Below are 18,178 nucleotides of genomic sequence, written 5' to 3' on the forward strand. Positions count from 1 at the left end.
AGCTCCACCATCACCATAGCTGCCCATTGAAAACGGCCATCTCCAGACTACGGTAAGTAGACCTGTATTTGGAATATAGATTTAAGTTACAAAACTACAATGGAATGTTGTGTTGTTTGTACTGTTTAGAATATACATCTATATTTTCGTTCATAAGCATTTATGACAATGAATATGAGATGTAGCTAGAGGTGAAAGCTTTCCTACAGGACAATGACATGAAGCCACCATGTAAAGATCTGATGATCTGCTACAATTACCAGAAGTGATATTTTCACTGGACTCTCCACAGCAGATTCTGAGCTTGCTCTCAGCTATTACAGGATGTGACTTTTTTACTGGACTTTCTACAGCTAAATATAATCACTGAACAAGTGATTTATCTGCTGCATCAATAATGCAGTACCAACATGATTGCCCCCCTGCATAAAGCAAATTTGGTATGTGAGAACTCGATTATTATTTGTTATTATTATTGTTTATTTATATAGCACCATTAATTCCATGGTGCTTTACATTTGAGGGTTTACATACGGTACACAAAATATACAAACAAATATAATACTAACAGTGACCAACTGGCACAGTGGGATAGAGGACCCTGCCTGCAAGGGCTTACAATCTATGAGGGAAGAGGGATAGAGCAAGAAGTTGAGGGTAGAGACTGTAGACTGTAGAGTCTTCAGGGCCTTCTTGAAGCTTGTGATTGTGGCGGTCAGCCTTATGTGTCTTGGTAGTGAGTTGCAGAGTATTGGGGATGCAGGGGAGAAGTCTTGGAGACAGTTGTGTGACGAGCGGATAAGAACAGAGCGGAGTAGGAGGTCTTTGGAGGATCTGAGGTTACGTGTGGGCATGTAATGGGAGATTAGGTCGGAGATATATGGAGGGGACAGGTTGTGGATGGCTTTTTATGTAAGTGTTAGTATTTTGAACTCTATTTGCTGGATAATGGGTAGCCAGTGGAGGGACTGGCAGAGGGGAGCAGCCGATGAAGAACGAGGGGAGAGGTGTATTAAGAAAGCAGCACAGATTAAGGAGGACTGGAGGGGGGCAAGAGTATTTGCAGGGAGGCTATGGAGAAGGGCATTACAGTAGTTTAAACGGGAGATAATGAGGGCATGAACTAGCATCTTTGTGGTTTCAGGGGTGAGGAAAGAGCAGATTTGCTGGATGTTCTTCAGTAGGAGACGGCAGGAGGTGTTGAGGGTTTCTATGTGTGACTTGAAGGATAGGTCAGAGTCACGGGGTTATATATAGGCAGTGGACCCGTGGGACAGGGGTAAGTGTGGTTGCATTAACTCTGATAGATGGGTGAGGTAGAGGGGCTGTATGGGGTGGGGCAAAGATGATTAACTCTGGTTTCTCCATGTTGAGTTTGAGAAAGCGGGAGGAGAGAAAGGAGGCTACAGCTGCTAGGCACTCTGGAACTTTGGCCAACAGAGAGGTAATGTCTGGTTTAGAAAGATATATTTTAGTGTCATCAGCATAGCAATGATTTTGAAAACCATGACATTCTATGAGTTGGCCCAGGCCAAGAGTGTAGATAGAGAACAGGAGGTATATTAGGATGGAACCTTGGGGGACACCTACAGAAAGAGGGCATGGTGAAGAGGTGGTGTGCGAGTGGGAGATGCTGACTGTGTAATTGGTGAGGTATGAGGAGATCCAGGAAAGGGCCAGGTCTGAGATACCGAGGGATGAAAGCATTTCTAACAAGAGAGAATAGTCGACTGTGTCAAAGGCAGTGGAGAGATCAAGGAGGAGGAAGACAGAGTAGTGAAACTTGGCTTTGGAAGTTAGAAGGTCATTAGTGACTTTGGTTAGGGCAGTATCTGTGGAGTGACAGTGTCTGAAGCCTTACTGTGTATTGTCAAAGAGTAAGATGGATGAGAGATAGAAGGATAGTTCAGAGTGGACATGTTGCTCAATAAGTTTTGAGGCGTATGGGAGAAGTGAGATGGGGTGATAGTTGGCTGGATAGGATGGGTCGAGGGATGGTTTAAGTATAGGAGTGACGGTGGCATGTTTGAAGGCGGAGGGGAAGAATCCATGGGTTAAGGATAGGTTGAAGAGATGGATTAAGGCCAGAGTAATGACTTCAGTGAGTTTGGGGATGAGATGTGACTGGATTCGGTCAAGCGTGCATGAGGTGAGGTGGGATTTGGAGATTAGGGAGGAGAGCTTTTGATCAGTGACAGTGGAGAAACAGGTTAAAGATGAAGAGCACTAAGTAGTTGGATAGAGTGCTTGCCGGGGGTTTAGGGTGAAACTGTTTCTGATGGTGTCAGTTTTACTTTTAAAATAAGAGGCAAAGTCGTCAGCTGAAGTAAGGGATGTTGGAGGGTGCACAGGAGGTTGAAGGAGGGAGATGAAGGTAGTAAATAGCTGTTTGCGGTTTTGGGATAGGGCAGATATCAGTGTGGTAAAGTAGACCTGTTTTGCAGAGGTGAGTGAGTTCTTGAATGCGAGAACTGCCTCTTAATAACTGAGGAAGTCCTTTTGGAAGTGGCTTTTCTTCCAGAGGCACTCTGCAACCTGTGAGGAACAGCTCAGTTTCTTAGTCAGGTCAGTGTGCCTGGGTTGCCTATTGAATGGTCAAGCTCTGATGTTTGTGAGGGGAGCCACAGAGTCAAGGGCTGAAGTAATGGTAGTATTATAGAAGGAAGCAGCGGCATCTGTGTCCTGGAGTGAGGATATGTCAGTAAGTGGTATGAGAGAGACTGAGAGTGTGAGGATGTCAAGGCAGTTAAGGTTCCTATGGGGTCGTGTTGGTTTAGGAGTTGGGGCGTCTATTCCAAAGGAGAGGGCAGAGAATGTCAGCAGGATGTGATCTTTCGTATACAGTAACACGAACCCAGCCCATAGTCCCAGCCTAACTGGCTCCATCTCTGAGAGGGAGATGGAGAGATAGAGCAACCTTGGCCCCTACCTTCTTATGCTTAATTTTTCAAGAGATATAGTTGGCCCCCCACAGGATGTTGAAGTCACACATGATGATGGTGGGGGTGTTGGTGCATAGGAAGTATGTGAGCCAGGTGGTGAAATGGTCAATGAAGGCAGCAGGAGGTCCTGGTGGTTAATATGTGATGGCCAGTTGGAAATTGGAAGGTGAGCAGATGCGAACAGAGGAGTGTGTGAGAACTGCAGCCCTCCATAGGAGAGGACAGCAGGGGAAGCAATTCCGAGGGTGTCAGCCATGTTTCTGTGATACCAAGAAATGAAAGTTCACGAGTGATGAAGAGGTCGTGGATGTAGTCAAGTTTGTTGCCTATGGAACAAGCATTTAGGAAGTTTGGAGATATGTCACCAGAAGTAAGTAGTAGCAGGGAGAAGGACAGCTGGTGTGAGGAGGTTGTGTGTGTATGCGATTTAAAGCCTGCAGGTTTGTGAGTAGCTGTGCAGAGAAAGTCAGATGTAGGGTAGGAGAGATGGAGAGATAAATATTTCTTTACAGACATGGCTGGTTTGGGGTGGTAAAGTGGTATTTACAAGTAAGAAAAGAACAACAGAGATAATAGTGAGAAGCATTTTTGTTAGACAAAAATAGGTTTGGATTAGTTTGTGTTACCATCTGTTCCCTTCTGGTCCAATTCTGGCCTAATTCTGATCTGTACACTTAGAGTCACACTTTGAGGTCACACGAACCGCGGTCACATGGACCTATGCACTTAGATGTATACAAGCTAGCAAGACATTTGTAAAATGTGCTTCAGGTGTGAATATGGGTGGAGAAACATGGAGATAGAATCAAACACAGGAAAAAATCAAGTAAGAAAAAGGGGAAAGGCACAGTAGGAAAAAGAGACAGGGACTTCAAAGCTAATATAATTGATACAAAGAAGATAGCATAATAAAAAAAAAATAAGATTGAGAATAGCAGCAAGCAGAGGCGGAGTTGTGGTTGAAAAAGCAATGGATATAGCTGGAGAGCCACACACAGCCCTTACTGCACATTACTGCTTTTGCAAACTAGCAAAAGGACTTGAAGAAAAGACTGTGGTCTGCCAGCAGGGTCTGAAAACCGGGTATGGACCGATTTCAAGAAAAGAAAATGCAAGTACGTGTTTCTGCCCGGTTTCGAACCGGGGACCTTTCGCGTGTTAGGCGAACGTAATGACCACTACACTACAGAAACTGGCACGAGATACACACTGCTGCTTTTGCAAGCAAGTGAAAGGACTGGGGTCTAGCACAAGAGTTTGAAGGGCACGTATGGCCCGATTTCCGAAAAAAAAGCTGCTACGCTTTGCTTCTGCCCGGTTTCGAACCAGGAACCTTTCGCGTGTAAGGCGAACGTGATAACCACTACACTACAGAAACTGGCACAACATGCAAACTACTGCTTTTGCAAGCAAGTGAAAGGACTGGGGTCTAGAATGATGATTTGAAGAGCACGTATGGCCGATTTCAGAAACATAAGCTGCAATGCTTTGTTTCTGCCCGGTTTCGAACCGGGGACCTTTCGCGTGTGAGGTGAACGTGATAACCACTACACTACAGAAACTGGCACGAGATGCACACTACTGCTTTTTCAAACTAGCAAAAGGACTTGAAGAAAAGACTGTGGTCTGCCAGCAGGTTCTGATGACCGGGTATGGACCGATTTCAAGAAAAGAAAACGTAAGTACATGTTTCTGCCCGGTTTCAAACCGGGGACCTTTCGCGTGTTAGGCGAACGTGATAACCACTACACTACAGAAACTGGCACGAGATACACACTGCTGCTTTTGCAAGCAAGCGAAAGGACTGGGGTCTAGAACAAGAGTTTGAAGAGCACGTATGGCCCGATTTCCGAAAAAAAAGCTGCTACTCTTTGCTTCTGCCCGGTTTCGAACCAGGGACCTTTCGCGTGTAAGGAGAACGTGATAACCACTACACTACAGAAACTGGCACGACATGCACACTACTGCTTTTGCAAGCAAATGAAAGGACTGGGGTCTAGAACGATGATTTGAAGAGCACGTATGGCCGATTTCAGAAACAAAAGCTGCAATGCTTTGTTTCTGCCCGGTTTCGAACCAGGGACCTTTCGCATGTGAGGCGAACGTGATAACCACTACACTACAGAAACTGGCACAAGAAACACACTACTGCTTTTGCAAACTAGCGAAAGGACTTGAAGACAAGACTGTGGTCTGCCAGCAGGGTCTGAAGACCGGGTATGGACCGATTTCAAGAAAAGAAAACGCAAGTACATGTTTATGCCCGGTTTCGAACCGGGGACCTTTCGCGTGTTAGGCGAACGTGATAACCACTACACTACAGAAACTGGCACGAGATACACACTGCTGCTTTTGCAAGCAAGCGAAAGGACTGGGGTCTAGCACAAGGGTTTGAAGAGCACGTAAGGCCCGATTTCCGAAAAAAAAAACTGCTACGCTTTGCTTCTGCCCGGTTTCGAACCAGGGACCTTTCGCGTGTAAGGCGAACGAGATAACCACTACACTACAGAAACTGGCAAGACATGCACACTACTGCTTTTGCAAGCAAGTGAAAGGACTGGGGTCTAGATCGATGATTTGAAGAGCACGTATGGCCGATTTCAGAAACAAAAGCTGCAATGCTTTGTTTCTGCCCGGTTTCGAACCGGGGACCTTTCGCGTGTGAGGCGAACGTGATAACCACTACACTACAGAAACTGGCACGAGATGCATACTACTGCTTTTGCAAACTAGCGAAAATACTTGAAGAAAAGACTGTGGTCCGCCAGCAGGGTCTGAAGACCGGGTATGGACCGATTTCAAGAAAAGAAACCGCAAGTACATGTTTCTGCCCGGTTTCGAACCGGGGACCTTTCGTGTGTTAGGCGAACGTGATAACCACTACACTACAGAAACTGGCACGAGATACACACTGCTGCTTTTGCAAGCAAGCGAAAGGACTGGGGTCTAGTACAAGGGTCTGAAGAGCACGTATGGCCCGATTTCCGAAAAAAAAGCTGCTACGCTTTGCTTCTGCCCGGTTTCGAACCAGGGACCTTTCGCGTGTAAGGCGAACGTGATAACCACTACACTACAGAAACTGGCACGCCATGCACACTACTGCTTTTGCAAGCAAGTGAAAGGACTGGGGTCTAGAACGATGATTTGAAGAGCACGTATGGCCGATTTCAGAAACAAAAGCTGCAATGTTTTTTTCTGCCCGGTTTCGAACCGGGACCTTTCGCGTGTGAGGCGAACGTGATAACCACTACACTACAGAAACTGGCACGAGATGCACACTACTGCTTTTGCAAGCAAGCGAAAGGACTTGAAGAAAAGACTGTGGTCTGCCAGCAGGGTCTGAAGACCGGGTATGGACCGATTTCAAATAAAGAAACCGCAAGTACATGTTTCTGCCCGGTTTCGAACCGGGGACCTTTTGCGTGTTAGGCGAACGTGATAACCACTACACTACAGAAACTGGCACGACATGCACACTACTGCTTTTGCAAGCAAGTGAAAGGACTGGGGTCTAGAACGATGATTTGAAGAGCACGTATGGCCGATTTCAGAAACAAAAGCTGCAATGCTTTGTTTCTGCCTGGTTTCGAACCGGGGACCTTTCGCGTGTGAGGCGAACGTGATAACCACTACACTACAGAAACTGGCACGAGATGCACACTACTGCTTTTGCAAGCAAGCGAAAGGACTTGAAGAAAAGACTGTGGTCTGCCAGCAGGGTCTCAAGATCGGGTATAGACTGATTTCAAGAAAAGAAACCGCAAGTACATGTTTCTGCCCGGTTTCGAACCGGGGACCTTTCACGTATTAGGCGAACGTGATAACCACTACACTACAGAAACTGGCACGAGATACACACTGCTGCTTTTGCAAGCAAGCGAAAGGACTGGGGACTAGCACAAGAGTCTGAAGAGCACGTATAGCCCGATTTCCAAAAAAAAAGCTGCTACGCTTTGCTTCTGCCCGGTTTCGAACCAGGGACCTTTCGCGTGTAAGGCAAACGTGATAACCACTACACTACAGAAACTTGCACGACATGCACACTACTGCTTTTGCAAGCAAGTGAAAGGACTGGGGTCTAGAACGATGATTTGAAGAGCACGTATGGCCGATTTCAGAAACAAAAGCTGCAATGCTTTGTTTCTGCCCGGTTTCGAATCGGGGACCTTTCGCGTGTGAGGCGAACGTGATAACCACTACACTACAGAAACTGGCACGACATGCACACTACTGCTTTTGCATGCAAGTGAAAGGACTGGGGTCTAGAACGATGATTTGAAGAGCACGTATGGCCGATTTCAGAAACAAAAGCTGCAATGCTTTGTTTCTGCCCGGTTTCGAACCGGGGACCTTTCGCGTGTGAGGCGAACGTGATAACCACTACACTACAGAAACTGGCACGAGATGCACACTACTGCTTTTGCAAGCAAGCGAAAGGACTTGAAGAAAAGACTGTGGTCCGCCAGCAGGGTCTGAAGACCGGGTATGGACCGATTTCAAGAAAAGAAACCGCAAGTACATGTTTTTGCCCGGTTTCGAACCGGGGACCTTTCGTGTGTTAGGCGAACGTGATAACCACTACACTACAGAAACTGGCACGAGATACACACTGCTGCTTTTGCAAGCAAGCGAAAGGACTGGGGTCTAGTACATGGGTCTGAAGAGCACGTATGGCCCGATTTCCGAAAAAAAAGCTGCTACGCTTTGCTTCTGCCCGGTTTCGAACCAGAGACCTTTCGCGTGTAAGGCGAACGTGATAACCACTACACTACAGAAACTGGCACGCCATGCACACTACTGCTTTTGCAAGCAAGTGAAAGGACTGGGGTCTAGAACGATGATTTGAAGAGCACGTATGGCCGATTTCAGAAACAAAAGCTGCAATGTTTTTTTCTGCCCGGTTTCGAACCGGGGACCTTTCGCGTGTGAGACGAACGTGATAACCACTACACTACAGAAACTGGCACCAGATGCACACTACTGCTTTTGCAAGCAAGCGAAAGGACTTGAAGAAAAGGCTGTGGTCTGCCAGCAGGGTCTGAAGACCGGGTATGGACCGATTTCAAATAAAGAAACCGCAAGTACATGTTTCTGCCCGGTTTCGAACCGGGGACCTTTCGTGTGTTAGGCGAACGTGATAACCACTACACTACAGAAACTGGCACGCCATGCACACTACTGCTTTTGCAAGCAAGTGAAATGACTGGGGTCTAGAACGATGATTTGAAGAGCACGTATGGCCGATTTCAGAAACAAAAGCTGCAATGCTTTGTTTCTGCCTGGTTTTGAACCAGGGACCTTTCGCGTGTGAGGCGAACGTGATAACCACTACTCTACAGAAACTGGCACGAGATACACACTGCTGCTTTTACAAGCAAGCGAAAGGACTGGGGTCTAGCACAAGAGTCTGAAGAGCACGTATGGCCCGATTTCCGAAAAAAAAGTTGCTACGCTTTGCTTCTGCCCGGTTTCGAACCAGGGACCTTTCGCGTGTAAGGCGAACGTGATAACCACTACACTACAGAAACTGGCACGACATGCACACTACTGTTTTTGCAAGCAAGTGAAAGGACTGGGGTCTAGAACGATGATTTGAAGAGCACATATGGCCGATTTCAGAAACAAAAGCTGCAATGCTTTGTTTCTGCCTGGTTTCGAACCGGGGACCTTTCGCGTGTGAGGCGAAAGTGATAACCACTACACTACAGAAACTGGCACGAGATGCACACTACTGCTTTTGCAAGCAAGCGAAAGGACTTTAAGAAAAGACTGTGGTCTGCCAGCAGGGTCTGAAGATCGGGTATAGACTGATTTCAAGAAAAGAAACCGCAAGTACATGTTTCTGCCCGGTTTCGAACCGGGGACCTTTCACGTATTAGGCGAACGTGATAACCACTACACTACAGAAACTGGCACGAGATACACACTGCTGCTTTTGCAAGCAAGCGAAAGGACTGGGGACTAGCACAAGAGTCTGAAGAGCACGTATGGCCCGATTTCCAAAAAAAAAGCTGCTACGCTTTGCTTCTGCCCGGTTTCGAACCAGGGACCTTTCGCGTGTAAGGCAAACGTGATAACCACTACACTACAGAAACTTGCACGACATGCACACTACTGCTTTTGCAAGCAAGTGAAAGGACTGGGGTCTAGAACGATGATTTGAAGAGCACGTATGGCCGATTTCAGAAACAAAAGCTGCAATGCTTTGTTTCTGCCCGGTTTCGAACTGGGGACCTTTCGCGTGTTAGGCGAACGTGATAACCACTACACTACAGAAACTGGCACGAGATACACACTGCTGCTTTTGCAAGCAGGCGAAAGGACTGGGGTCTAGCACAAGAGTCTGAAGAGCACGTATGGCCCGATTTCCGAAAAAAAAGCTGCTACGCTTTGCTTCTGCCCAGTTTCGAACCAGGAACCTTTCGCGTGTAAGGCGAACGTGATAACCACTTCACTACAGAAACTGGCACATCATGCACACTACTGCTTTTGCAAGCAAGTGAAAGGACTGGGGTCTAGAACGATGATTTGAAGAGCACGTATGGCCGATTTCAGAAACAAAAGCTGCAATGTTTTTTTCTGCCCGGTTTCGAACCGGGGACCTTTCGCGTGTGAGGCGAACGTGATAACCACTACACTACAGAAACTGGCACGAGATGCACACTACTGCTTTTGCAAGCAAGCGAAAGGACTTGAAGAAAAGACTGTGGTCTGCCAGCAGGGTCTGAAGACCGGGTATGGACCGATTTCAAATAAAGAAACCGCTAGTACATGTTTCTGCCCGGTTTCGAACCGGGGACCTTTCGCGTGTTAGGCGAACGTGATAACCACTACACTACAGAAACTGGCACGAGATACACACTGCTGCTTTTGCAAGCAAGCGAAAGGACTGGGGTCTAGCACAAGCGTCTGAAGAGCACGTATGGCCCGATTTCCGAAAAAAAAGCTGCTACGCTTTGCTTCTGCCCGGTTTCGAAACAGGGACCTTTCGCGTGTAAGGCGAACGTGATAACCACTACACTACAGAAACTGGAACGACATGCACACTACTGCTCTTGCAAGCAAGTGAAAGGACTGGGGTCTAGAACGATTATTTGAAGAGCACGTATGGCCGATTTCAGAAACAAAAGCTGCAATGCTTTGCTTCTGCCCGGTTTCGAACCGGGGACTTTTCGCGTGTGAGGCGAACGTGATAACCACTACACTACAGAAACTGGCACGAGATGCACACTACTGCTTTTGCAAGCAAGCGAAAGGACTTGAAGAAAAGACTGTGGTCTGCCAGCAGGGTCTGAAGACCGGGTATGGACCGATTTCAAGAAAAGAAACCGCAAGTACATGTTTCTGCCCGGTTTCGAACCGGGGACCTTTCGCGTGTTAGGCGAACATGATAACCACTACACTACAGAAACTGGCACGAGATACACACTGCTGCTTTTGCAAGCAAGCGAAAGGACTGGGGTCTAGCACAAGAGTCTGAAGAGCACGTATGGCCCGATTTCCGAAAAAAAAGCTGTTACGCTTTGCTTCTGCCCGGTTTCGAACCAGGGACCTTTCGCGTGTAAGGCGAACGTGATAACCACTACACTACAGAAACTGGTACGACATGCACACTACTGCTTTTGCATGCAAGTGAAAGGACTGGGGTCTAGAACGATGATTTGAAGAGCACGTATGGCCGATTTCAGAAACAAAAGCTGCAATGCTTTGTTTCTGCCCGGTTTCGAACCGGGGACCTTTCGCGTGTGAGGCGAACGTGATAACCACTACACTACAGAAACTGGCACGACATGCACACTACTGCTTTTGCATGCAAGTGAAAGGACTGGGGTCTAGAACGATGATTTGAAGAGCACGTATGGCCGATTTCAGAAACAAAAGCTGCAATGCTTTGTTTCTGCCCGGTTTCGAACCGGGGACCTTTCGCGTGTGAGGTGAACGTGATAACCACTACACTACAGAAACTGGCACGAAATGCACACTACTGCTTTTGCAAGCAAGCGAAAGGACTTGAAGAAAAGACTGTGGTCCGCCTGCAGGGTCTGAAGACCGGGTATAGACTGATTTCAAGAAAAGAAACTGCAAGTACATGTTTCTGCCCGGTTTCGAACCGGGGACCTTTCGTGTGTTAGGCGAACGTGATAACCACTACACTACAGAAACTGGCACGAGATACACACTGCTGCTTTTGCAAGCAAGCGAAAGGACTGGGGTCTAGTACAAGGGTCTGAAGAGCACGTATGGCCCGATTTCCGAAAAAAAAGCTGCTACGCTTTGCTTCTGCCCGGTTTCGAACCAGGGACCTTTCGCGTGTAAGGCGAACGTGATAACCACTACACTACAGAAACTGGCACGCCATGCACACTACTGCTTTTGCAAGCAAGTGAAAGGACTGGGGTCTAGAACGATGATTTGAAGAGCACGTATGGCCGATTTCAGAAACAAAAGCTGCAATGTTTTTTTCTGCCCGGTTTCGAACCGGGGACCTTTCGCGTGTGAGGCGAACGTGATAACCACTACACTACAGAAACTGGCACGAGATGCACACTACTGCTTTTGCAAGCAAGCGAAAGGACTTGAAGAAAAGACTGTGGTCTGCCAGCAGGGTCTGAAGACCGGGTATGGACCGATTTCAAATAAAGAAACCGCAAGTACATGTTTCTGCCCGGTTTCGAACCGGGGACCTTTCGCGTGTTAGGCGAACGTGATAACCACTACACTACAGAAACTGGCACGACATGCACACTACTGCTTTTGCAAGCAAGTGAAAGGACTGGGGTCTAGAACGATGATTTGAAGAGCACGTATGGCCGATTTCAGAAACAAAAGCTGCAATGCTTTGTTTCTGCCTGGTTTCGAACCAGGGACCTTTCGCGTGTGAGGCGAACGTGATAACCACTACTCTACAGAAACTGGCACGAGATACACACTGCTGCTTTTGCAAGCAAGCGAAAGGACTGGGGTCTAGCACAGGAGTCTGAAGAGCACGTATGGCCCGATTTCCGAAAAAAAAGCTGCTACGCTTTGCTTCTGCCCGGTTTCGAACCAGGGACCTTTCGCGTGTAAGGCGAACGTGATAACCACTACACTACAGAAACTGGCACGACATGCACACTACTGCTTTTGCAAGCAAGTGAAAGGACTGGGGTCTAGAACGATGATTTGAAGAGCACGTATGGCCGATTTCAGAAACAAAAGCTGCAATGCTTTGTTTCTGCCTGGTTTCGAACCGGGGACCTTTCGCGTGTGAGGCGAACGTGATAACCACTACACTACAGAAACTGGCACGAGATGCACGCTACTGCTTTTGCAAGCAAGCGAAAGGACTTGAAGAAAAGACTGTGGTCTGCCAGCAGGGTCTGAAGATCGGGTATAGACTGATTTCAAGAAAAGAAACCGCAAGTACATGTTTCTGCCCGGTTTCGAACCGGGGACCTTTCACGTGTTAGGCGAACGTGATAACCACTACACTACAGAAACTGGCACGAGATACACACTGCTGCTTTTGCAAGCAAGCGAAAGGACTGGGGTCTAGCACAAGAGTCTGAAGAGCACGTATGGCCCGATTTCCGAAAAAAAAGCTGCTGCGCTTTGCTCCTGCCCGGTTTCGAACCAGGGACCTTTCGCGTGTAAGGCGAACGTGATTACCACTACACTACAGAAACTTGCACGACATGCACACTACTGCTTTTGCAAGCAAGTGAAAGGACTGGGGTCTAGAACGATGATTTGAAGAGCACGTATGGCCGATTTCAGGAACAAAAGCTGCAATGCTTTGTTTCTGCCCGGATTCGAACCAGGGACCTTTCGCGTGTGAGGCGAACGTGATAACCACTACACTACAGAAACTGGCACGAGATGCATACTACTGCTTTTGCAAGCAAGCGAAAGGACTTGAAGAAAAGACTGCGGTATGCCAGCAGGGTCTGAAGACCGGGTATGGACCGATTTCAAGAAAAGAAACCGCAAGTACATGTTTCTGCCCGGTTTCGAATCGGGGACCTTTCGCGTGTTAGGCGAACGTGATAACCACTACACTACAGAAACTGGCACGAGATACACACTGCTGCTTTTGCAAGCAAGCGAAAGGACTGGGGTCTAGCACAAGAGTCTGAAGAGCACGTATGGCCCGATTTCCGAAAAAAAAGCTGCTGCGCTTTGCTCCTGCCCGGTTTCGAACCAGGGACCTTTCGCGTGTAAGGCGAACGTGATAACCACTACACTACAGAAACTGGCACGACATGCACACTACTGCTTTTGCAAGCAAGTGAAAGGACTGGGGTCTAGAACGATGATTTGAGGAGCACGTATGGCAGATTTCAGAAACAAAAGTTGCAATGCTTTGTTTCTGCCCGGTTTCGAACCGGGGACCTTTCGCGTGTGAGGCGAACGTGATAACCACTACACTACAGAAACTGGCACGAGATGCACACTACTGCTTTTGCAAGCAAGCGAAAGGACTTGAAGAAAAGACTGTGGTCTGCCAGCAGGGTCTGAAGACCGGGTATGGACCGATTTCAAGAAAAGAAACCGCAAGTACATGTTTCTGCCCGGTTTCGAACCGGGGACCTTTCGCGTGTTAGGCGAACGTGATAACCACTACACTACAGAAACTGGCACGAGATACACACTGCTGCTTTTGCAAGCAAGCGAAAGGACTGGGGTCTAGCACAAGAGTCTGAAGAGCACGTATGGCCCGATTTCCGAAAAAAAAGCTGCTACGCTTTGCTTCTGCCCGGTTTCAAACCAGGGACCTTTCGCGTGTAAGGCGAACGTGATAACCACTACACTACAGAAACTGGCACGACATGCACACTACTGCTTTTGCAAGCAAGTGAAAGGACTGGGGTCTAGAACGATGATTTGAAGAGCACGTATGGCCGATTTCAGGAACAAAAGCTGCAATGCTTTGTTTCTGCCCGGATTCGAACCAGGGACCTTTCGCGTGTGAGGCGAACGTGATAACCACTACACTACAGAAACTGGCACGAGATGCATACTACTGCTTTTGCAAGTAAGCGAAAGGACTTGAAGAAAAGACTGCGGTATGCCAGCAGGGTCTGAAGACCGGGTATGGACCGATTTCAAGAAAAGAAACCGCAAGTACATGTTTCTGCCCGGTTTCGAACCGGGGACCTTTCGCGTGTTAGGCGAACGTGATAACCACTACACTACAGAAACTGGCACGAGATACACACTGCTGCTTTTGCAAGCAAGCGAAAGGACTGGGGTCTAGCACAAGAGTCTGAAGAGCACGTATGGCCCGATTTCCGAAAAAAAAGCTGCTACGCTTTGCTCCTGCCCGGTTTCGAACCAGGGACCTTTCGCATGTAAGGCGAACGTGATAACCACTACACTACAGAAACTGGCACGACATGCACACTACTGCTTTTGCAAGCAAGTGAAAGGACTGGGGTCTAGAACAATGATTTGAGGAGCACGTATGGCAGATTTCAGAAACAAAAGTTGCAATGCTTTATTTCTGCCCGGTTTCGAACCGGGGACCTTTCGCGTGTGAGGCAAACGTGATAACCACTACACTACAGAAACTGGCACGAGATGCACGCTACTGCTTTTGCAAGCAAGCGAAAGGACTTGAAGAAAAGACTGTGGTCTGCCAGCAGGGTCTGAAGACCGGGTATGGACCGATTTCAAGAAAAGAAACCGCAAGTACATGTTTCTGCCCGGTTTCGAACCGGGGACCTTTCGCGTGTTAGGCGAACGTGATAACCACTACACTACAGAAACTGGCACGAGATACACACTGCTGCTTTTGCAAGCAAGCGAAAGGACTGGGGTCTAGCACAAGAGTCTGAAGAGCACGTATGGCCCGATTTCCGAAAAAAAAGCTGCTACGCTTTGCTTCTGCCCGGTTTCAAACCAGGGACCTTTCGCGTGTAAGGCGAACGTGATAACCACTACACTACAGAAACTGGCACGACATGCACACTACTGCTTTTGCAAGCAAGTGAAAGGACTGGGGTCTAGAACGATGATTTGAAGAGCACGTATGGCCGATTTCAGAAACAAAAGCTGCAATGTTTTTTTCTGCCCGGTTTCGAACCGGGGACCTTTCGCGTGTGAGGCGAACGTGATAACCACTACACTACAGAAACTGGCACGAGATGCACACTACTGCTTTTGCAAGCAAGCGAAAGGACTCGAAGAAAAGACTGTGGTCTGCCAGCAGGGTCTGAAGACCGGGTATGGACCGATTTCAAATAAAGAAACCGCAAGTACATGTTTCTGCCCGGTTTCGAACCGGGGACCTTTCGCGTGTTAGGCGAACGTGATAACCACTACACTACAGAAACTGGCACGACATGCACACTACTGCTTTTGCAAGCAAGTGAAAGGACTGGGGTCTAGAACGATGATTTGAAGAGCACGTATGGCCGATTTCAGAAACAAAAGCTGCAATGCTTTTTTTCTGCCTGGTTTCGAACCAGGGACCTTTCGCGTGTGAGGCGAACGTGATAACCACTACTCTACAGAAACTGGCACGAGATACACACTGCTGCTTTTGCAAGCAAGCGAAAGGACTGGGGTCTAGCACAAGAGTCTGAAGAGCACGTATGGCCCGATTTCCGAAAAAAGAGCTGCTACGCTTTGCTTCTGCCCGGTTTCGAACCAGGGACCTTTCGCGTGTAAGGCGAACGTGATAACCACTACACTACAGAAACTGGCACGACATGCACACTACTGCTTTTGCAAGCAAGTGAAAGGACTGGGGTCTAGAACGATGATTTGAAGAGCACGTATGGCCGATTTCAGAAACAAAAGCTGCAATGCTTTGTTTCTGCCTGGTTTCGAACCGGGGACCTTTCGCGTGTGAGGCGAACGTGATAACCACTACACTACAGAAACTGGCACGAGATGCACGCTACTGCTTTTGCAAGCAAGCGAAAGGACTTGAAGAAAAGACTGTGGTCTGCCAGCAGGGTCTGAAGATCGGGTATAGACTGATTTCAAGAAAAGAAACCGCAAGTACATGTTTCTGCCCGGTTTCGAACCGGGGACCTTTCACGTATTAGGCGAACGTGATAACCACTACACTACAGAAACTGGCACGAGATACACACTGCTGCTTTTGCAAGCAAGCGAAAGGACTGGGGACTAGCACAAGAGTCTGAAGAGCACGTATGGCCCGATTTCCAAAAAAAAAGCTGCTACGCTTTGCTTCTGCCCGGTTTCGAACCAGGGACCTTTCGCGTGTTAGGCAAACGTGATAACCACTACACTACAGAAACTTGCACGACATGCACACTACTGCTTTTGCAAGCAAGTGAAAGGACTGGGGTCTAGAACGATGATTTGAAGAGCACGTATGGCCGATTTCAGAAACAAAATCTGCAATGCTTTGTTTCTGCCCGGTTTCGAACCGGGGACCTTTCGCGTGTGAGGCGAACGTGATAACCACTACACTACAGAAACTGGCACGAGATGTATACTACTGCTTTTGCAAGCAAGCGAAAGGACTTGAAGAAAAGACTGTGGTTTGCCAGCAGGGTCTGAAGACCGGGTATGGACCGATTTAAAGAAAAGAAATCGCAAGTACATGTTTGTGCCCGGTTTCGAACCGGGGACCTTTCACGTATTAGGCGAACGTGATAACCACTACACTACAGAAACTGGCACGAGATACACACTGCTGCTTTTGCAAGCAAGCGAAAGGACTGGGGTCTAGCACAAGAGTCTGAAGAGCACGTATGGCCCGATTTCCGAAAAAAAAGCTGCTACGCTTTGCTTCTGCCCGGTTTCGAACCAGGGACCTTTCGCGTGTAAGGCGAACGTGATAACCACTACACTACAGAAACTGGCACGAGATGCACACTACTGCTTTTGCAAGCAAGCGAAAGGACTTGAAGAAAAGACTGTGGTCTGCCAGCAGGGTCTGAAGACCGGGTATGGACCGATTTCAAGAAAAGAAACCGCAAGTACATGTTTCTGCCCGGTTTCGAACCGGGGACCTTTCGCGTGTTAGGCGAACGTGATAACCACTACACTACAGAAACTGGCACGAGATACACACTGCTGCTTTTGCAAGCAGGCGAAAGGACTGGGGTCTAGCACAAGAGTCTGAAGAGCACGTATGGCCCGATTTCCGAAAAAAAAGCTGCTACGCTTTGCTTCTGCCCGGTTTCGAACCAGGGACCTTTCGCGTGTAAGGCGAACGTGATAACCACTTCACTACAGAAACTGGCACAACATGCACACTACTGCTTTTGCAAGCAAGTGAAAGGACTGGGGTCTAGAACGATGATTTGAAGAGCACGTATAGCCGATTTCAGAAACAAAAGCTGCAATGTTTTTTTCTGCCCGGTTTCGAACCGGGGACCTTTCGCGTGTGAGGCGAACGTGATAACCACTACACTACAGAAACTGGCACGAGATGCACACTACTGCTTTTGCAAGCAAGCGAAAGGACTTGAAGAAAAGACTGTGGTCTGCCAGCAGGGTCTGAAGACCGGGTATGGACCGATTTCAAATAAAGAAACCGCTAGTACATGTTTCTGCCCGGTTTCGAACCGGGGACCTTTCGCGTGTTAGGCGAACGTGATAACCACTACACTACAGAAACTGGCACGAGATACACACTGCTGCTTTTGCAAGCAAGCGAAAGGACTGGGGTCTAGCACAAGAGTCTGAAGAGCACGTATGGCCCGATTTCCGAAAAAAAAGCTGCTACGCTTTGCTTCTGCCCGGTTTCGAAACAGGGACCTTTCGCGTGTAAGGCGAACGTGATAACCACTACACTACAGAAACTGGAACGACATGCACACTACTGCTCTTGCAAGCAAGTGAAAGGACTGGGGTCTAGAACGATTATTTGAAGAGCACGTATGGCCGATTTCAGAAACAAAAGCTGCAATGCTTTGTTTCTGCCCGGTTTCGAACCGGGGACCTTTCGCGTGTGAGGCGAACGTGATAACCACTACACTTCAGAAACTGGCACGAGATGCACACTACTGCTTTTGCAAGCAAGCGAAAGGACTTGAAGAAAAGACTGTGGTTTGCCAGCAGGGTCTGAAGACCGGGTATGGACCGATTTCAAGAAAAGAAACCGCAAGTACATGTTTCTGCCCGGTTTCGAACCGGGGACCTTTCGCGTGTTAGGCGAACGTGATAACCACTACACTACAGAAACTGGCACGAGATACACACTGCTGCTTTTGCAAGCAAGCGAAAGGACTGGGGTCTAGCACAAGAGTCTGAAGAGCACGTATGGCCCGATT

At 48.0% G+C, this 18,178-nt stretch overlaps 48 non-coding genes across 48 annotated transcripts; all 48 read right to left on the bottom strand.

Annotated features, from left to right (window-relative positions):
* Window positions 1–4,062: 4,062 nt before the first annotated feature.
* TRNAV-AAC (transfer RNA valine (anticodon AAC)) lies at window positions 4,063–4,135 on the bottom strand. Its single transcript has one exon. It is a non-coding gene; the product is annotated as a tRNA-Val (tRNA).
* Window positions 4,136–4,247: 112 nt separating this feature from the next.
* Window positions 4,248–4,320, bottom strand: TRNAV-UAC (transfer RNA valine (anticodon UAC)). Its single transcript has one exon. It is a non-coding gene; the product is annotated as a tRNA-Val (tRNA).
* Window positions 4,321–4,431: 111 nt separating this feature from the next.
* Window positions 4,432–4,504, bottom strand: TRNAV-CAC (transfer RNA valine (anticodon CAC)). Its single transcript has one exon. It is a non-coding gene; the product is annotated as a tRNA-Val (tRNA).
* Window positions 4,505–4,629: 125 nt separating this feature from the next.
* TRNAV-AAC (transfer RNA valine (anticodon AAC)) lies at window positions 4,630–4,702 on the bottom strand. The gene has a single exon. It is a non-coding gene; the product is annotated as a tRNA-Val (tRNA).
* Window positions 4,703–4,998: 296 nt separating this feature from the next.
* Window positions 4,999–5,071, bottom strand: TRNAV-CAC (transfer RNA valine (anticodon CAC)). The gene has a single exon. It is a non-coding gene; the product is annotated as a tRNA-Val (tRNA).
* A 495-nt stretch (window positions 5,072–5,566) lies between these two features.
* TRNAV-CAC (transfer RNA valine (anticodon CAC)) lies at window positions 5,567–5,639 on the bottom strand. The gene has a single exon. It is a non-coding gene; the product is annotated as a tRNA-Val (tRNA).
* Window positions 5,640–5,764: 125 nt separating this feature from the next.
* TRNAV-AAC (transfer RNA valine (anticodon AAC)) lies at window positions 5,765–5,837 on the bottom strand. The gene has a single exon. It is a non-coding gene; the product is annotated as a tRNA-Val (tRNA).
* A 112-nt stretch (window positions 5,838–5,949) lies between these two features.
* Window positions 5,950–6,022, bottom strand: TRNAV-UAC (transfer RNA valine (anticodon UAC)). The gene has a single exon. It is a non-coding gene; the product is annotated as a tRNA-Val (tRNA).
* Window positions 6,023–6,329: 307 nt separating this feature from the next.
* TRNAV-AAC (transfer RNA valine (anticodon AAC)) lies at window positions 6,330–6,402 on the bottom strand. Its single transcript has one exon. It is a non-coding gene; the product is annotated as a tRNA-Val (tRNA).
* A 111-nt stretch (window positions 6,403–6,513) lies between these two features.
* TRNAV-CAC (transfer RNA valine (anticodon CAC)) lies at window positions 6,514–6,586 on the bottom strand. The gene has a single exon. It is a non-coding gene; the product is annotated as a tRNA-Val (tRNA).
* Window positions 6,587–6,896: 310 nt separating this feature from the next.
* TRNAV-UAC (transfer RNA valine (anticodon UAC)) lies at window positions 6,897–6,969 on the bottom strand. The gene has a single exon. It is a non-coding gene; the product is annotated as a tRNA-Val (tRNA).
* Window positions 6,970–7,264: 295 nt separating this feature from the next.
* TRNAV-CAC (transfer RNA valine (anticodon CAC)) lies at window positions 7,265–7,337 on the bottom strand. Its single transcript has one exon. It is a non-coding gene; the product is annotated as a tRNA-Val (tRNA).
* Window positions 7,338–7,647: 310 nt separating this feature from the next.
* TRNAV-UAC (transfer RNA valine (anticodon UAC)) lies at window positions 7,648–7,720 on the bottom strand. The gene has a single exon. It is a non-coding gene; the product is annotated as a tRNA-Val (tRNA).
* Window positions 7,721–8,028: 308 nt separating this feature from the next.
* TRNAV-AAC (transfer RNA valine (anticodon AAC)) lies at window positions 8,029–8,101 on the bottom strand. The gene has a single exon. It is a non-coding gene; the product is annotated as a tRNA-Val (tRNA).
* A 296-nt stretch (window positions 8,102–8,397) lies between these two features.
* Window positions 8,398–8,470, bottom strand: TRNAV-UAC (transfer RNA valine (anticodon UAC)). Its single transcript has one exon. It is a non-coding gene; the product is annotated as a tRNA-Val (tRNA).
* Window positions 8,471–8,964: 494 nt separating this feature from the next.
* TRNAV-UAC (transfer RNA valine (anticodon UAC)) lies at window positions 8,965–9,037 on the bottom strand. Its single transcript has one exon. It is a non-coding gene; the product is annotated as a tRNA-Val (tRNA).
* Window positions 9,038–9,148: 111 nt separating this feature from the next.
* Window positions 9,149–9,221, bottom strand: TRNAV-AAC (transfer RNA valine (anticodon AAC)). The gene has a single exon. It is a non-coding gene; the product is annotated as a tRNA-Val (tRNA).
* Window positions 9,222–9,714: 493 nt separating this feature from the next.
* TRNAV-AAC (transfer RNA valine (anticodon AAC)) lies at window positions 9,715–9,787 on the bottom strand. The gene has a single exon. It is a non-coding gene; the product is annotated as a tRNA-Val (tRNA).
* A 494-nt stretch (window positions 9,788–10,281) lies between these two features.
* Window positions 10,282–10,354, bottom strand: TRNAV-AAC (transfer RNA valine (anticodon AAC)). Its single transcript has one exon. It is a non-coding gene; the product is annotated as a tRNA-Val (tRNA).
* Window positions 10,355–10,466: 112 nt separating this feature from the next.
* TRNAV-UAC (transfer RNA valine (anticodon UAC)) lies at window positions 10,467–10,539 on the bottom strand. Its single transcript has one exon. It is a non-coding gene; the product is annotated as a tRNA-Val (tRNA).
* A 111-nt stretch (window positions 10,540–10,650) lies between these two features.
* TRNAV-CAC (transfer RNA valine (anticodon CAC)) lies at window positions 10,651–10,723 on the bottom strand. Its single transcript has one exon. It is a non-coding gene; the product is annotated as a tRNA-Val (tRNA).
* A 111-nt stretch (window positions 10,724–10,834) lies between these two features.
* On the bottom strand, window positions 10,835–10,907 carry TRNAV-CAC (transfer RNA valine (anticodon CAC)). Its single transcript has one exon. It is a non-coding gene; the product is annotated as a tRNA-Val (tRNA).
* A 125-nt stretch (window positions 10,908–11,032) lies between these two features.
* Window positions 11,033–11,105, bottom strand: TRNAV-AAC (transfer RNA valine (anticodon AAC)). The gene has a single exon. It is a non-coding gene; the product is annotated as a tRNA-Val (tRNA).
* Window positions 11,106–11,217: 112 nt separating this feature from the next.
* Window positions 11,218–11,290, bottom strand: TRNAV-UAC (transfer RNA valine (anticodon UAC)). The gene has a single exon. It is a non-coding gene; the product is annotated as a tRNA-Val (tRNA).
* Window positions 11,291–11,598: 308 nt separating this feature from the next.
* TRNAV-AAC (transfer RNA valine (anticodon AAC)) lies at window positions 11,599–11,671 on the bottom strand. Its single transcript has one exon. It is a non-coding gene; the product is annotated as a tRNA-Val (tRNA).
* A 296-nt stretch (window positions 11,672–11,967) lies between these two features.
* On the bottom strand, window positions 11,968–12,040 carry TRNAV-UAC (transfer RNA valine (anticodon UAC)). Its single transcript has one exon. It is a non-coding gene; the product is annotated as a tRNA-Val (tRNA).
* Window positions 12,041–12,151: 111 nt separating this feature from the next.
* Window positions 12,152–12,224, bottom strand: TRNAV-CAC (transfer RNA valine (anticodon CAC)). The gene has a single exon. It is a non-coding gene; the product is annotated as a tRNA-Val (tRNA).
* A 125-nt stretch (window positions 12,225–12,349) lies between these two features.
* Window positions 12,350–12,422, bottom strand: TRNAV-AAC (transfer RNA valine (anticodon AAC)). The gene has a single exon. It is a non-coding gene; the product is annotated as a tRNA-Val (tRNA).
* Window positions 12,423–12,534: 112 nt separating this feature from the next.
* On the bottom strand, window positions 12,535–12,607 carry TRNAV-UAC (transfer RNA valine (anticodon UAC)). Its single transcript has one exon. It is a non-coding gene; the product is annotated as a tRNA-Val (tRNA).
* Window positions 12,608–12,718: 111 nt separating this feature from the next.
* Window positions 12,719–12,791, bottom strand: TRNAV-CAC (transfer RNA valine (anticodon CAC)). Its single transcript has one exon. It is a non-coding gene; the product is annotated as a tRNA-Val (tRNA).
* Window positions 12,792–13,101: 310 nt separating this feature from the next.
* On the bottom strand, window positions 13,102–13,174 carry TRNAV-UAC (transfer RNA valine (anticodon UAC)). Its single transcript has one exon. It is a non-coding gene; the product is annotated as a tRNA-Val (tRNA).
* Window positions 13,175–13,285: 111 nt separating this feature from the next.
* TRNAV-CAC (transfer RNA valine (anticodon CAC)) lies at window positions 13,286–13,358 on the bottom strand. Its single transcript has one exon. It is a non-coding gene; the product is annotated as a tRNA-Val (tRNA).
* A 125-nt stretch (window positions 13,359–13,483) lies between these two features.
* On the bottom strand, window positions 13,484–13,556 carry TRNAV-AAC (transfer RNA valine (anticodon AAC)). The gene has a single exon. It is a non-coding gene; the product is annotated as a tRNA-Val (tRNA).
* Window positions 13,557–13,668: 112 nt separating this feature from the next.
* Window positions 13,669–13,741, bottom strand: TRNAV-UAC (transfer RNA valine (anticodon UAC)). The gene has a single exon. It is a non-coding gene; the product is annotated as a tRNA-Val (tRNA).
* A 111-nt stretch (window positions 13,742–13,852) lies between these two features.
* Window positions 13,853–13,925, bottom strand: TRNAV-CAC (transfer RNA valine (anticodon CAC)). Its single transcript has one exon. It is a non-coding gene; the product is annotated as a tRNA-Val (tRNA).
* Window positions 13,926–14,050: 125 nt separating this feature from the next.
* Window positions 14,051–14,123, bottom strand: TRNAV-AAC (transfer RNA valine (anticodon AAC)). The gene has a single exon. It is a non-coding gene; the product is annotated as a tRNA-Val (tRNA).
* Window positions 14,124–14,235: 112 nt separating this feature from the next.
* On the bottom strand, window positions 14,236–14,308 carry TRNAV-UAC (transfer RNA valine (anticodon UAC)). The gene has a single exon. It is a non-coding gene; the product is annotated as a tRNA-Val (tRNA).
* Window positions 14,309–14,617: 309 nt separating this feature from the next.
* Window positions 14,618–14,690, bottom strand: TRNAV-AAC (transfer RNA valine (anticodon AAC)). The gene has a single exon. It is a non-coding gene; the product is annotated as a tRNA-Val (tRNA).
* A 112-nt stretch (window positions 14,691–14,802) lies between these two features.
* On the bottom strand, window positions 14,803–14,875 carry TRNAV-UAC (transfer RNA valine (anticodon UAC)). The gene has a single exon. It is a non-coding gene; the product is annotated as a tRNA-Val (tRNA).
* Window positions 14,876–15,183: 308 nt separating this feature from the next.
* TRNAV-AAC (transfer RNA valine (anticodon AAC)) lies at window positions 15,184–15,256 on the bottom strand. Its single transcript has one exon. It is a non-coding gene; the product is annotated as a tRNA-Val (tRNA).
* A 296-nt stretch (window positions 15,257–15,552) lies between these two features.
* On the bottom strand, window positions 15,553–15,625 carry TRNAV-UAC (transfer RNA valine (anticodon UAC)). The gene has a single exon. It is a non-coding gene; the product is annotated as a tRNA-Val (tRNA).
* A 111-nt stretch (window positions 15,626–15,736) lies between these two features.
* On the bottom strand, window positions 15,737–15,809 carry TRNAV-CAC (transfer RNA valine (anticodon CAC)). The gene has a single exon. It is a non-coding gene; the product is annotated as a tRNA-Val (tRNA).
* Window positions 15,810–16,303: 494 nt separating this feature from the next.
* Window positions 16,304–16,376, bottom strand: TRNAV-CAC (transfer RNA valine (anticodon CAC)). The gene has a single exon. It is a non-coding gene; the product is annotated as a tRNA-Val (tRNA).
* A 310-nt stretch (window positions 16,377–16,686) lies between these two features.
* TRNAV-UAC (transfer RNA valine (anticodon UAC)) lies at window positions 16,687–16,759 on the bottom strand. Its single transcript has one exon. It is a non-coding gene; the product is annotated as a tRNA-Val (tRNA).
* A 125-nt stretch (window positions 16,760–16,884) lies between these two features.
* TRNAV-AAC (transfer RNA valine (anticodon AAC)) lies at window positions 16,885–16,957 on the bottom strand. The gene has a single exon. It is a non-coding gene; the product is annotated as a tRNA-Val (tRNA).
* Window positions 16,958–17,069: 112 nt separating this feature from the next.
* Window positions 17,070–17,142, bottom strand: TRNAV-UAC (transfer RNA valine (anticodon UAC)). The gene has a single exon. It is a non-coding gene; the product is annotated as a tRNA-Val (tRNA).
* Window positions 17,143–17,450: 308 nt separating this feature from the next.
* On the bottom strand, window positions 17,451–17,523 carry TRNAV-AAC (transfer RNA valine (anticodon AAC)). The gene has a single exon. It is a non-coding gene; the product is annotated as a tRNA-Val (tRNA).
* Window positions 17,524–18,017: 494 nt separating this feature from the next.
* Window positions 18,018–18,090, bottom strand: TRNAV-AAC (transfer RNA valine (anticodon AAC)). The gene has a single exon. It is a non-coding gene; the product is annotated as a tRNA-Val (tRNA).
* Between the last annotated feature and the right edge of the window lie 88 nt (window positions 18,091–18,178).

The sequence above is a fragment of the Leptodactylus fuscus genome, chromosome 1 (assembly GCF_031893055.1).
Source record: "Leptodactylus fuscus isolate aLepFus1 chromosome 1, aLepFus1.hap2, whole genome shotgun sequence".
NCBI classification, from domain to species: Eukaryota; Metazoa; Chordata; class Amphibia; order Anura; family Leptodactylidae; genus Leptodactylus; species Leptodactylus fuscus.